Genomic DNA, 13,489 nt, shown 5'->3' with positions numbered 1-13,489 from the left:
TATGCTATGTTGACGGAAACAACTATCCCCTGTGTGACCGTTAAAAAAATAGAGTGAGATATAATATATTATTATATTTTGAATATTGAATCTTTGAAGCATGGCATATTATGCAATTTCATAAGCTGACCTCTATCAATTAATACATGTATAAGTAGTGTAAAATAAGTAGGTACGCTGAAGCTGCGATTATTGACTTGATTTACGCCATTTTGGCACTGATAGCAGCAATTACGTTATGTGAACGTTATTGGAACTAAATTTTGACAATATTATAGTGTCCACACGAAGACTATTTGACACAACGTGTCAGTTTTAATTTCCGGTACGGTTGTTCGATTTGTGAAAATCCCGTGGGAACTCTTTACTTTTGCGAGATAACTTCGTCCATATGGATTTCGGTTTGTGAAAACCCCGTGGGAACTCTTTACTTTTGCGAGATAGAAATACATAGGTATAACTTATGTCACTCTCCAGGTCTATGCAAAAAATCACGTTGATCCGTTGATCCATTGCAACGTGACCAACAAACAAACACTTCCACATTTATGATAACATAGTGATAATGACTTAGGTATATTGGTTTAGATCTAATAAATAATTTGACTCTGTTAGCAGCAGATTAGGCCTGAAATAATGTATCTAATGTAAATTTTTGTTTTTATTTTGAAGATATTATTATGTTTAGCTTGATTGATTAAAAATATTGAACTGGTACATAAAAACAGTTTTTACAGATTTTTTTTTGTTGAACTGATTTGAACTTTAATAAGAACATTAATCGTTTGCGTTTTTGAATCACCTGCATTAAAATTTGGCAAAACACAGTAGACAAGATCGTCTTGTCGGCAAGCTGCGCTGCCCTGTACTTTTTTCCGTATATTATAATATGTTTATCCGGTATAAAACGAACACGAAAATATTTTATTATTTATTAAATTGCAAAGCGGAATTTTCAGATTCCCATCTGTTTTATTCTTTTGTGTTTTGTAAACAAGGTTATGATTATTTTTTATGACGTTTCTATTATATTTAGTGGCCGCCGCTTGTGTAGCGCAAACAAGGTATTTCCGACAACTTCAGATGATTTCAAAGTTATTTAGTTAGTTTATTTAAATAATTAGTTTTAACAGGGCTCTCTCCGTCACTCGCTTCATACAAACGTAGTTTCAATTTCATTTGAATATTAAGCAACCAAAGTCCATGAAATTTTGCAGACATATTCTAGAAACAAAAACTTCTTGGTTGCAAAAAGTAGATATTTTAAATGGTTAAAAGGGACGATGTTAAAGTTCACTAATATTCTTTTTTAGTGTAACTTAGTCAAAATGTTTACAATGAATAATTAAACATAGTAGTAGTATTTGAACATATTTTATGCCCCCTAAGTCGTTATTCAGTTAGTTTTACAAAATTGAATAAAAATTAAATCATTGTTGGTTTAATCATCTTGTAATAATATTTATGATATGCCAGGACTCTAGAAAGTAGATTCGACTGAGAAAAACCGACAAGAATCTCAGCAGATTTTCTGTGTTCAAAAGGCAAAGGTTTGATTAAGTGCAAGGATGAATAATATCCACGATAAAGGATTGTCTTGAATTTTTCCATCAAATGACTCTGTTACTTTAACCGTGAACGGATGGCATATAATAGCTTTTAATTTGCATCGGCGAGATGATGTGGATTAATTTCACGCTCAAGATGCCGCGGGTGTCGTAAATATGTGCGGTTTTAATACCGGAGATTGCACTTACCTTCCATTTTTAAGGTTCTGTACCTCAAAAAGAAAAAGGAACCATTACAGGATCACTTCGTCTGTCTGTCCGTCCGTCATGTCTGTCAAGAAAACCTATAGGGTACTTACCTCCCGTTGTCCTAGAATCATGAAATTTGGCAGGTAGGCATGTCAGCAAAAGTAAAGGAAAAAATCCGTAAACCGTGAATTTGTGGTTATATCACGAAAAATAAAAAATGTGTTCATGAACAAATAATGAGTATATTCAATTCTCAATGTAAGATAACTATACCAAGTGCGGTATCATATGAAAGGACTTTACCCGTGTATTCTAAAACAGATTTTTATTTATTTTTATGCATAATAGTTTTTGATTTATCGTGCAAAAAGTCGAAAAAATAAGACATTGATGCCTGCCAAATTTCATGATTCTAGATCAACGGGATTATATCATCCTTACTCTGTTCTGTAGGTTTCGATTCTTTGACGGGTCTTGACAGACAGACGGATAGACGCATAGACCCTATAAGGGTTGCTTTTTTTCTGGAGACACTACGGAACCCTGAAAAATATTGTAAGTATTGTTGAGATCGTACATTGTATCAGATTTTCAATTGACTAGTTAGCTTTTTGCCAATTTAAAGAAGGCTTTATCTTGAATCATTAACTAATTATGAAAAATACTAGCCTAGTGTAATAAATATTACTTTTAATGTATCGGTTAAACGCCACAACACAAGTAAGTTGATTAAAAAAAAGACTGCCTTGGCTTTGTTGGATAATTTCACGTTGTTTTGAAGTCCAGTCAACGTAAACGGGTGTTGGCTCATTGCCATCCGTATATGGTGTTAAAAAACGGTGATAGTGGACAAAAAACAGCTAATTACATATCTTCATTTGACCGTGATGCGATGGCGGTTTTTGCGCGTTCCGGACGGCTGGACGCACGCCCGACTCCAGCGCTGGGAAACGCCGCGAAAACTGCAAAAAATAAGCTACACCTCTAGGAGAGGACAATCTAAGCGTCAAAGTTTGGTATGTCGGCGCAAAGTTTCGGTATTCTACAGAATATATTTCGGAAAGTTACAGCCAAGCGCTAGTCTATAAATTAAATAAAAGAAGGACAAAAGTGTTTTAATTCAGTACAAAACTCTCTATCTATGATTGATGTATAAATATTTCAGCATAAACCTACGTCCAGCCCACTACTGAGCACTCAGAATGAGTGGGCCAGCGATGGCTTAGTCATGATATTGTGGGTAATAGTGTAGCTGTAATAAAAGGGTAGTTTAGGTATGTTTATCATAGAACAGAAAAGTTTGAGAAATTGTGTTCTCTAATTTCCTAAGCTAGGACTAGGACTACGTCACTGTGGCCAGTTGACCACACTGTTGACCCAGTGGTCTTGCACTTTCATAAAAGGTAACGCGTATAACGTCTCCCTCTCTGGAAGGGGTGGCGTTGCTTTGGGTAGTCATAAATAACTGATATGGTCCAGCCTAGTATCGCCATCGCCATATAAGGTCGCATGCGGCGCCTGCTACAGATTATGATTATGTACAGCCCTACGCATTAATCACTGGCTCAGCTATTGATTACCTTGCCTTCTATATTTTTAAGGTTCCGTAACTCAAGAGAAAAAGGAACCCTTACAGGAGTACTTCGTTGTCCGTCTGTATGTATGTCTGTCTATCAAGACCCGTCAAAGGAATCTAAACTCTACTACTTTCCATTGACCTAGAAATGATAAACCTCATGAAAGGCAGCTATCTACTATAAAGGAAAAATCCGAGAATCCATGAACTTATGAAGTTATAATACCTCGCAGAAAAAATAAAAATTGTTACGTACGGAACCTTTCGTGTGCATTTGATCGGTTTTTTTTTGTATCCTACAAGGAATCGGATTTTTCTTCAATCGATTTTCTGCAGGATATTGCTAAGCTATTTTTTTTTAGCGCAACTTTACCTAGGTTTCAATAATTAAGATTTTTTGTTCAGTACGATGACTGTGCTGAAAAGCAGTGATAGCATACCTAATGGTTAAGACGTCAGCTTCCTTGTAAGGGAACTCCAGGGTATGGTCCTCATTGACAAGTACCTACCTGTTTCTTAAATGTTCTTATTTTTTGTGTTAATATTAAACTCGTTTTGATTACAGCAAGCGATAGCAAAAATGTAAGTATAAAAATCTTTTCTCGGTTAAGTTGTTATCGATAACTGTAGAGGCAATAATTTCAAATACCTGATAGATTTTCAAGGAATAACAAATAAATATCGATCGAACAACAATAATTACTGCGAATGCAAAAACAATATGGACGTCACGCTACGCGCTTCGGGTGCAAGCGATAAGCGATTTACCTGATTAAAAATTTAAAAAAAATTAGGGTCTTTTAGGGTCTAACCCTCTGCTGTCCATCCATTTGTATGATATTGATGGCTGTATCGCATGAACCGTAATAGGTATAGAGTTCAATTTTTCTGTGTGTTAAAGAAAAATGGATTGTAACTGCCTAATTGTACGGTCGGCCTCAGAATTAGAGTAGCAATTATTACGCAAAACTTTTGCATCGAAAACATAAACCCAGCATACGGAGCTCTAGCCGCTGGGAACTTGTGAGTTGTGCCGCGGGGCGTGTTTACCGATTTGGTTGCGTTTATCCGACGATTGGCCACAAACTACCGACATTATGATATTGAGGCGCACCGCGACCGCGCACGCGACCGTCAGCACAAAAACTGAGGCCCCATTAACATTTACTATGACGACTTCTACGCTTAATTATGTCAATACTTGATGTAAGTACAGTCAAAGGCCGTAAGTCGTTTAGCACCTTGATGATCATATTCGCGTGGCACGGTTATGCACATGCGATGCGTGTGGCTTGTCTATAGATAAAAGTCATAAGTGCGACAGGTTTTTGATGCAATAGTTTTGCGGAATTGCTTCTCGAATTTTGAGGCCGACCGTACTTACCTAACGACCTGTAGAAACAAGAAATATGGTACACAGATAGTTTGCCTTCCGGGGATCGACAAAACTCAAACATCAAAGTATTACGAGACCACGAGATTTCAAAAAATTTAATTCACGTGCACGAAGTTGCGGACATTTTGAAATACGAGTAGCACTACTAAAACAAATTTTGAAAGAAAAATATAGAAAGAAAGTTAAGATTTTATTATAAAAAACAATTTTGTATCGGTGATCTAGCAAAATTTTCAGATTTCAAGATGGACTGAAAAGAAATGTAGGAGAGGTAGGCAGCTATGTTATTGAATGTAAATGAAATCTCCCTTTTTCCTCCAACTAAATCCAATATTATTCAATTACGACGTAAACTTAAAGGTTAATCTTTAGCTAAGTGCTCGTAAGAATAAGAAGTAAATAGATTTTTATAAACATTTCTCACGGAGCGGCCAGTTATCTCGATCTGATGGTAACATGATCACAGGTGCGTTGGAGCGACATACCTGTGTGTATGTTTGTATGTTCGTGGGTTTATTGAAGCCAATAAATACATCGGCCTATCGCGCCTGATGGTCCTACGCACTGGACGCAACGGTATCTACTCGGGTGATGCAGACGAGCGTTTTGACGCGGCTTTTAAACGTCTGTTGCTTTTAATGATTTTAGGCTAATTTCATAGGTTAACGACATATTAAGTACAACGTTTACGAGCGTTTTGACGCGGCTTTTAAACGTCTGTTGCTTTTAATGATTTTAGGCTAATTTCATAGGTTAACGACATATTAAGTACAACGTTTAATCTATTGTGAGTGATAGCCATTATAAATATATTTGCGTGGTTAGTCGGAGTAAGCCTAAGTTTCAAACCCGCGAAAATAATCCTTAAGTAAAAAAACCTTTATCAAGATGATGATTACTTAAGATCTTTTGTGCTTGATAAAGCTTGAAGCTAAATAAAGCTTGCTTAAAGCTTTATTTAGCTTGCTCATCATGAAAATGGGTTTGTTTGTTGGTTTATTGGTTTATCTTTCAATCACGTCACAACGGAGCAACAAGTTGATGTGATTTTTTGCATGGCTATAGTTTCAGTTCTCACGGGATTCTTGAAAACCTGGATCCACGGACGAAATCGTGGGCATCAGGTAGCAATATAATAAACGCGGCTAACAGCAGCGGTCAACCCGCTCGGCTGCACATTTCCCGTAAACACGTCCGTATTATGAAAGAGCGGGCGCGACATAATTACACGACTCCGGGACGCCCATGAAAAGCCTTCTTTACGACCGCGCCGATAACCGCCCCGCGACCTGCGCCCGCGCCGCAGATAACAGACATGCGTCCGTTCTAAGACACAGGAACGTACTCTATACAAGACTTTCTAAATTAAATTCTATTACATCAAGAATTTTTTTAGGAAACAAAACATGTAAAAAACGTCCTAACGGGACTAGCTGATGTCCGCGACTTCGTTCCCGTGGATATAGGTTTTTAAAAACCCCGTGGGAACTCATTGATTTTCCGGGATAAAAAGTCTTAATCCACGGTATAATCTATTTCCATTCTTTTCAGACAAATCCGTCAAGTAGTTTTTGTGTGAAAGAGTAACAAACATCTATCCATCGATACAAACTTTCGCGTTTATATTATTAAAAGGATGTAGATAAATAGCTGAGCGAAGTCACCGTCGATCACTAGTTAGTAATATTTTAAGGGATTCATCATAATCTTTGCCTTCATCTTTGATGAATTAGGGATTGCATTTAGTAATTTAAGACGAAGATGAAGTTAAAAGTTCAGCCTAAACGAGGATTCCTTTAAAAAGTAAGGACACTAGACGTGTAAATTTCAGAAGACAATATTATGTTTAAATCTACTACCACTATTTTGTTGACTATAGGGTATATTAAAAACGTCCATACCTATAGTACACGAAAGCCCTAGAACATCAAATACCTAATAATAATGAGTAGATAAGAATAAAAGAGTGAAAGGGCTATTTTTATAAATGCCATTGCCCATGACAATATAATGATCGTTATTTATACTTATAAAGGAGTGATAGTGCTTACTTATATAATCAGCAGATCAAATAACATGCCAAACCAATCTCATCTTAGAAGTAGTTTGATTAGTTCGAGATGATATTTTTTTCATACAAAAAATGACCAGACGAGAAAGTGACCATATTGACCGTCGATTGAGCTTATTACCCATTTTGCATATATTGCCAGTTACAGAAACATTCCGTCGATACAGGATCTACACACGGATACAACTTGCATGTGAAAAAGTTCCAACCTTGATAGTACAAACAATTCAGTCAGCGCTAAATTAGATCGATCCCAATATCAGCAGCAGTAGCTTTCTGTGTAGTACTCTACATCCCATAGTGAGCCTAATTTAAGTACCAATTTAGCCAAATAACTTAATATGACATTGCTAAATTAGCGATAAGTACTTATTGCAACCATTATGAAGTTACATTCCTGACTTGTGCAATGGATTTTCAAGTTAACGAATAAACGGTATTGACGATTAAAGTTTAACGACAAATTAGGACGTCTGCATGACCTGTCATCTTCGCAGGGATGAGACATTCAATCCTGTTAGTATGTGGGGCTACGTGTAGATTTAGTTAATTAGTGACTAACATGAGCTTTTTGTACGATAATATTTTTTGAGTTTGAACTACAATTTGAACTTGAGTTCTTACTTAACTCTAACCGCCTGTTATGCCAGTGAAGCAAACGTATCGTATTTAGTGGCCATACATAGTTGTAGTGGAAGTTGGTCCCGTGTGTAGTATTATAATAGTGATGGTCTCAATAGTGAAACACGTTAACCGTTGAAAAGAAACTATCAAACGATTTATGGCAATCGGCAACTCGTTTGACACAATTTGGGATAATGTTCGAGGTTAAAGGCCCGCGCATATTGCGATGGCAGCTCAGCAACGGGAAAATACGTCTTTAATTTGTTCTATGCGTTCTTCGTGAGCTAGTAATGTCCATATGGAATGTAGCTGTTAGATATCTAGACTCTAGAGCCATACTATCTATACAAATATAATAAATGCAAAAGTGTGTCTGTCTGTCTGTTAGCTTTTCACGGCCCAACAGTTAAACCGATTTTGATGAAATTTGGTATGGAGTTAGCTTACATCGGAAGGACATAGGCTACTTTTATCCCGCAAAATCAAAGAGTTCCCACAGGATTCTTAAAGACCCATTCGTTTAACCGATTTATATGAATTTTGGTTTATAAGTAGCTTTCGTCTCGGAAATTGACATAGCGAACTTTTTATCCCGGTTCATCAAGGAGTTTCCTATCTCAAAACTGAATCCACGCGGACGAAGTCGTGAGCATCATCTAGTATGCTATAAAGGGAGAACAGGACTGACTGATGAGGTACTGTAAAAACCGCTAGGCCTAAAAATTAGATTTTGTATGCAAATTCACTTTATCACCCTTCAAGGGAATCAAATTCTTAACTTCTTACTTATAGTAGTAACCAATCTAATCTTTGAGCTACTGGGGTTAATACAGGTGCTGAAATGAGTTGAGGAGGTTAGGAACAAAAAGTGATAAATTATATGTTTACTTTTTTAAAGAAAAATGAGAAATACTTTTGAAGGTAAGTATATTATATCAAACTTTTTAAATTTTTATTTATATTTTTAGGAATTTGGATAATGAACAATACTGCAAAAATAAAAAATAAAAACTATTTACAGGTTAGAAGTTATTTATTATAAAAAAAAACAAATTATCACCTTTTGACCCATACAACTGCTTATTGTCACTGTTTGATTCTTACTTTTTATGTTTTTTTCGAGTGCCAGTGTTTATTTGTTCCACCCGAACTGGTAATTCTTCCATACTAGTGAAGCAAAACACGTAAATAGCAATAACAAACAACAATAAATTAACACGATACAATAACGATCCGAAAACACTACGAAAAAGACATCTGACATAAGTAAGCATAACACAGACAACGAAAATCAAAAATATAGATAAATAGCACCACAAACTAAATACCGCCACTGACAGAACACTGTAAATCTGTCATCTAACTCACTTTTTTTTAGTTAGCCCGCAGGGCGATCGGCTAAAAATGTATCAATCATTAAAGGACAGCATCAATGTCAAAACATGGTATTTACTATTTAGCCAATGGGATTGGCCAAAAACCATGTTTTGACATTGATGCTGTCCTTTAATGATTGATATATTTTTAGCCGATAGACCCCCTGGATACTAGCTTTTTGGGCTGCACAATCATTCGAAATCATAGAATTACATATTAAATGAAATTACAACTAATTTATCACTATTTGACACAAACAAGTACAGTTTCCTTGCTGTTTCTTTTAAATTTAAACACTTTTTGAACCGAAGGTAGGATTAAAAGATAGAATTTGTAGAAAATATTAAAAATTATCACTTTTTGTAGCAAACTTGATATTGTAGAAAAGTTTTTACTAGCATTTTAGCACGTTTTGGTACGAAATAAAACCAAGGGTGGATAGAAATCAAGGTGTAGATGTAGGATAAAAATAAAAAAAAATAATGGAAAAATAGCGAATTATCACTTTTTGTTCCTAACCTCCTCAGTTATAAGGCCAAGACATCAAGGTTCGTGGACTCGGTGTTGGATACTAGTTTTTGCGCGCAGCTCTGCCCCCCGGAACCACGCCTGGCTGAGTGCGGGTGACCTTTAGGCTTCACACGATATGTCGGAACGCTTCTGTAAAATATGCTTCCATTGACCTCTGCTAGCTCCTTTTACGGTATATTGCAATACTATCTCTTGTCTACAATTTCTTTAACGCCAAATTAAAATAAATAAATTGGAGATTAACTTTTGTCCGCGTGGATATAGGTTTTTATAAATCTCGAGGGAAGTCTTTGGTTTTTCGGGATAAAAAGTAGTCTACGAGTATGTCCATCGACGATATTGAACTTTTGTCTGTATTAAATTTGGTCAAAATTTATAAAGTCGCAGGCATTATTTAATGCCCCATGGTCTATAACTCTACCATGCTAAGGAAAAATTTCAACAATAGACGCAAGGAGAGAATGTTTCTTTCTAGAATAATTATAATTATTAGCTAGGTAGATACAAAAAAAAAAAATCCTCATAGGTATAACCACCAAAATGTTTCTACCTATGTCTGTTAGAGACTTTGAAACAATCCAATTGATGTGCCCCAATCCAGTTTCATTAGAAAAGCAATAATGCGAAGATGGGTTTAGACCACTAAAACAATGCATTCGTTAGCGTAGTAGCACACGCGTATCCGCTAGAAGATTTATAAAATACTACTTAATAAGCATACAAAACTACCTAACTTAATTGCTATATATCAGCCAAAACAAACTTATCATTTAATTTAAACACATTTGTGAGTTTAATTTTTTTCCAACGAGCATCTTTTTGCAAGGAACTCGGCTAGATAAAACTGTACTCCGTAATTAAAAGTTAATTAGCACAAACAAATAATGAAACTATTAAGTTATTATTAGTAAAGTTAAGTTTAGTCGTTATCATAGACGGAAGACGTTCAGGGCTGTTTTGTTTATAATTATTTTGAGGTTTTAACAAGGATCTAACGATGCTTAAGATTCTATAGCTACCTACCTTACCTATAACAAAACAACTTGGTCCCGTGTAAGGTCTCGTGCTACTTCGTCCGCGTGGATTTAGGTTTTTCAAAAATCCCGTGGGAACTCTTTGATTCTCCAGGACCAAAAGTAGTCCATGTCCTTGCTGCAAAATGTCGCATCCGCCGCGTGCGTTAGTCGCTTCAGCCGCGTCCCATGGGCATCTATCTCTATCTTGCAATATTGGGGTACCGTAGAAAAATGTATGAAACACATTATGTGATAACTTTGTTATTTCGCAGTAAAATGTAAACAGAGGAAGATGCAATCGTTTTCGGAAGTAGCGGACACTGAATAACGAGTTCGCAAGGCGCGTGGCGGCCATGACAGACTGCAGAGTTGTAGACACACACAACTCGCCGGAGGCTCTATTCAAATCGGTAAAAAATCTCGCACGTTACAATTATGACGAGAGGAATAATGCCAAGAATTTATTTGAATTACAAATTGAACACACGCCAGACAGTTTTAGCGAGCGGCGAATAAGTAATTTGATATTATGCAAAGCGATGATACCGCACTTAGCCGCGGCCTTGACATACAACCATAAATAAGAATATCTTAGAGCTCATACATATGGACGGCTCGCGCACTCAAATATGGTAAGTGCCGGCTTATGAATAAATTTTATTATTTAAAACTCGGAATGTTCATTACTAAAACAAATACTCGTAAGCGTAGTACCACAGGCTGCTCCGTTTCCGACCCTTAACCTTTTTTTTTTAAAGAATTGTACTCATCGAAGGTAGTACCTACCTAGTAGTGTTAGGTATTGAATATGAGTTTTTCCATCGATAGGATTGGAGCTAAATAAAACGTCCAAGGTGAGCCGGTGCGGCGGCTGCGCCCACGCGTCCCTCGCCGCGCCGCGCCGCCGCGTTGCGTCACGCTATCGGGATACCTAAACAATGCCTCCACTCCATTGAAATCGTGTTACGCAATATTATTAGCACCTTCCTATACGTTTCACACACTATCCATACTAATCCATGCTTGTTATATTTATAAACTAGCTGATGTACGCGATTTCATCCGCGTGGTTTGCAGAAATCACATGAGTACTTTTTGATTTATGTTTTGTATAGAAATCAGTGATCTTTGGCAGTAGGTTGGTTTTCCAAGTAAAGTTAGTAAAACATTTCAATCATCTAATTGTGTTGTGTACTTATTTAATAAAATAAAAATTAAATGTTGTGACATTTTAGATTGTAGCCTTGGACGGATAAACGAATTCCTTTGTGTTATCAATTTCGTGTTTAATATAAAGAACAGGTAGTATCACTACCTGTTTATGAAGCTAAGCAAAGACAAAGTATGACATCATTCGCCTAAGGCTTGTTATTCTGCCACATTTATGCAAATAATATAAAAAGTAGGTAAATAGATTGATATCCGAAAAAACAAATTCATATTTTTAACTGTAAATATCCAAATTGGCTAATAGCTAATTTGGATATTTGCACTTAAAAATATTAGCTTTTTTGTGTGTTCATTATAAGCCATGAATGAATGACACGTGATAGTCATACGAAACTAATGACACTTTACTCCAAATCGAATAAATATTTTGGGAGTTATGGATGAGCATATAAACTAAATTAATATCTATGAAAAGAAGAGATAATATTTCTAGGATATTTGTAACAAAAATCGTGTTCTGTTAAAATTAGTATGACACTGGACAAATCGAGTTGCAGCCCCCAAAATAACCCCTTATAGACGATTGCCCAAAAAACAGAGTGTAACATTTTTCAGGGTCCATGTTGATTGTTGGTATATAATATGTCTATGAGTTTCTTTATTCCACTACAACTTCTAAATGCCTGAACAAAGCCTGAGAAAATGTATGAATGTTAGAATCCTTTCTTAAGTGACACTGGCTACAATTTTTTTGAAAAAACAAATCAATAGCGCAGCGATATGGTGCCATTTTCATTAATTAAAAATTTTACTTTTTAGTTTGGTTTTAAATTTTTTTATGACGACTTGTGTATATTACCTACTACTACATAAAAATAGAAGCAAAATTTTTGTTGAAGGAAACTGATGGCAAAGTTTTTCCGCACACCCTGTGTAACCCACATGACCCGAGGCAAATCGCACGGCGATTCACTCTCGAACAATAAAAACAAGACAACAATTGAGTGTTGCCATTAAACAAATTCGTGAATACGTAATGCAGCTCAATGCTCGATATTAATATTTATACAGCGATTTGAATAGATCGCTGATATCGCTCGTTAGTGGAGCCGCTCACATCGCACGACACGACACCTTCGCTAATAACTTAAGGCTGCGTTAAACTGCATTAAAGCTGTTATAATAGCAAAACTGTTGCCGATATCATCTTTGAATTTATACATTAGTTTTTACCCCTCTTTATTTCAATTAAAGTTATTAAAGAGGCGTGTAGGTAATTTATCATTATTTGAATTCTATTAAGGTACGTACATACAGCGTGTTTGATAAATCATATTATACAAGTGAGTAGCAACAAAGTAGTTAGTGTTATAGATTATTTCATTGTCTGCTACTTGACAACCGTTCAAACGGTTCTTTGAGTTCACAGAGGTTTTTACGAGGTCATATCTACGATTAGCTGTTTACAAAGTTGTCATATTGGAGTATTTAACAAATTTTATATGAGTCCTTGCATTCTCACGGGTATCACGCTCCGAAGCTCATGCTTTTTTTTGGTACATCTGACGCATCGGTTCCTACCTCGGCTTACCAGCATGTTACATTATGATAGAATCTAACACCTTGAATAATAATTTATCATAGCTGAACTCTATCAATCTCACGTAAAGGAGGAAGAAAACCAAATAATCTATTATTTCAGCACTGTGTACTGAGTTTTTTTTTTTTAATTTTGAGTCATTAAGTAAAGCAGACAAGTCATTAAACGGTGCCTGATACGCGACTGACACTTTCACATTAGTAATATAAGTATAGGTATGGATTACACAGAGATTAAATAATTATTTTGGCCGAAAGGCGACACAGATTAATAGTGTGATTATTTGTTTTATGAGATGGGTTTTCAAGTAGCTTTGTATCGCAAGCGTATCGTGTGATATAAAAATCTCTTGTCGGGTGTGAAACCGTCGA

Source organism: Maniola jurtina, chromosome 7, assembly GCF_905333055.1.
Source record: "Maniola jurtina chromosome 7, ilManJurt1.1, whole genome shotgun sequence".
NCBI lineage: Eukaryota > Metazoa > Arthropoda > Insecta > Lepidoptera > Nymphalidae > Maniola > Maniola jurtina.
This window is presented reverse-complemented; position numbering follows the sequence as displayed.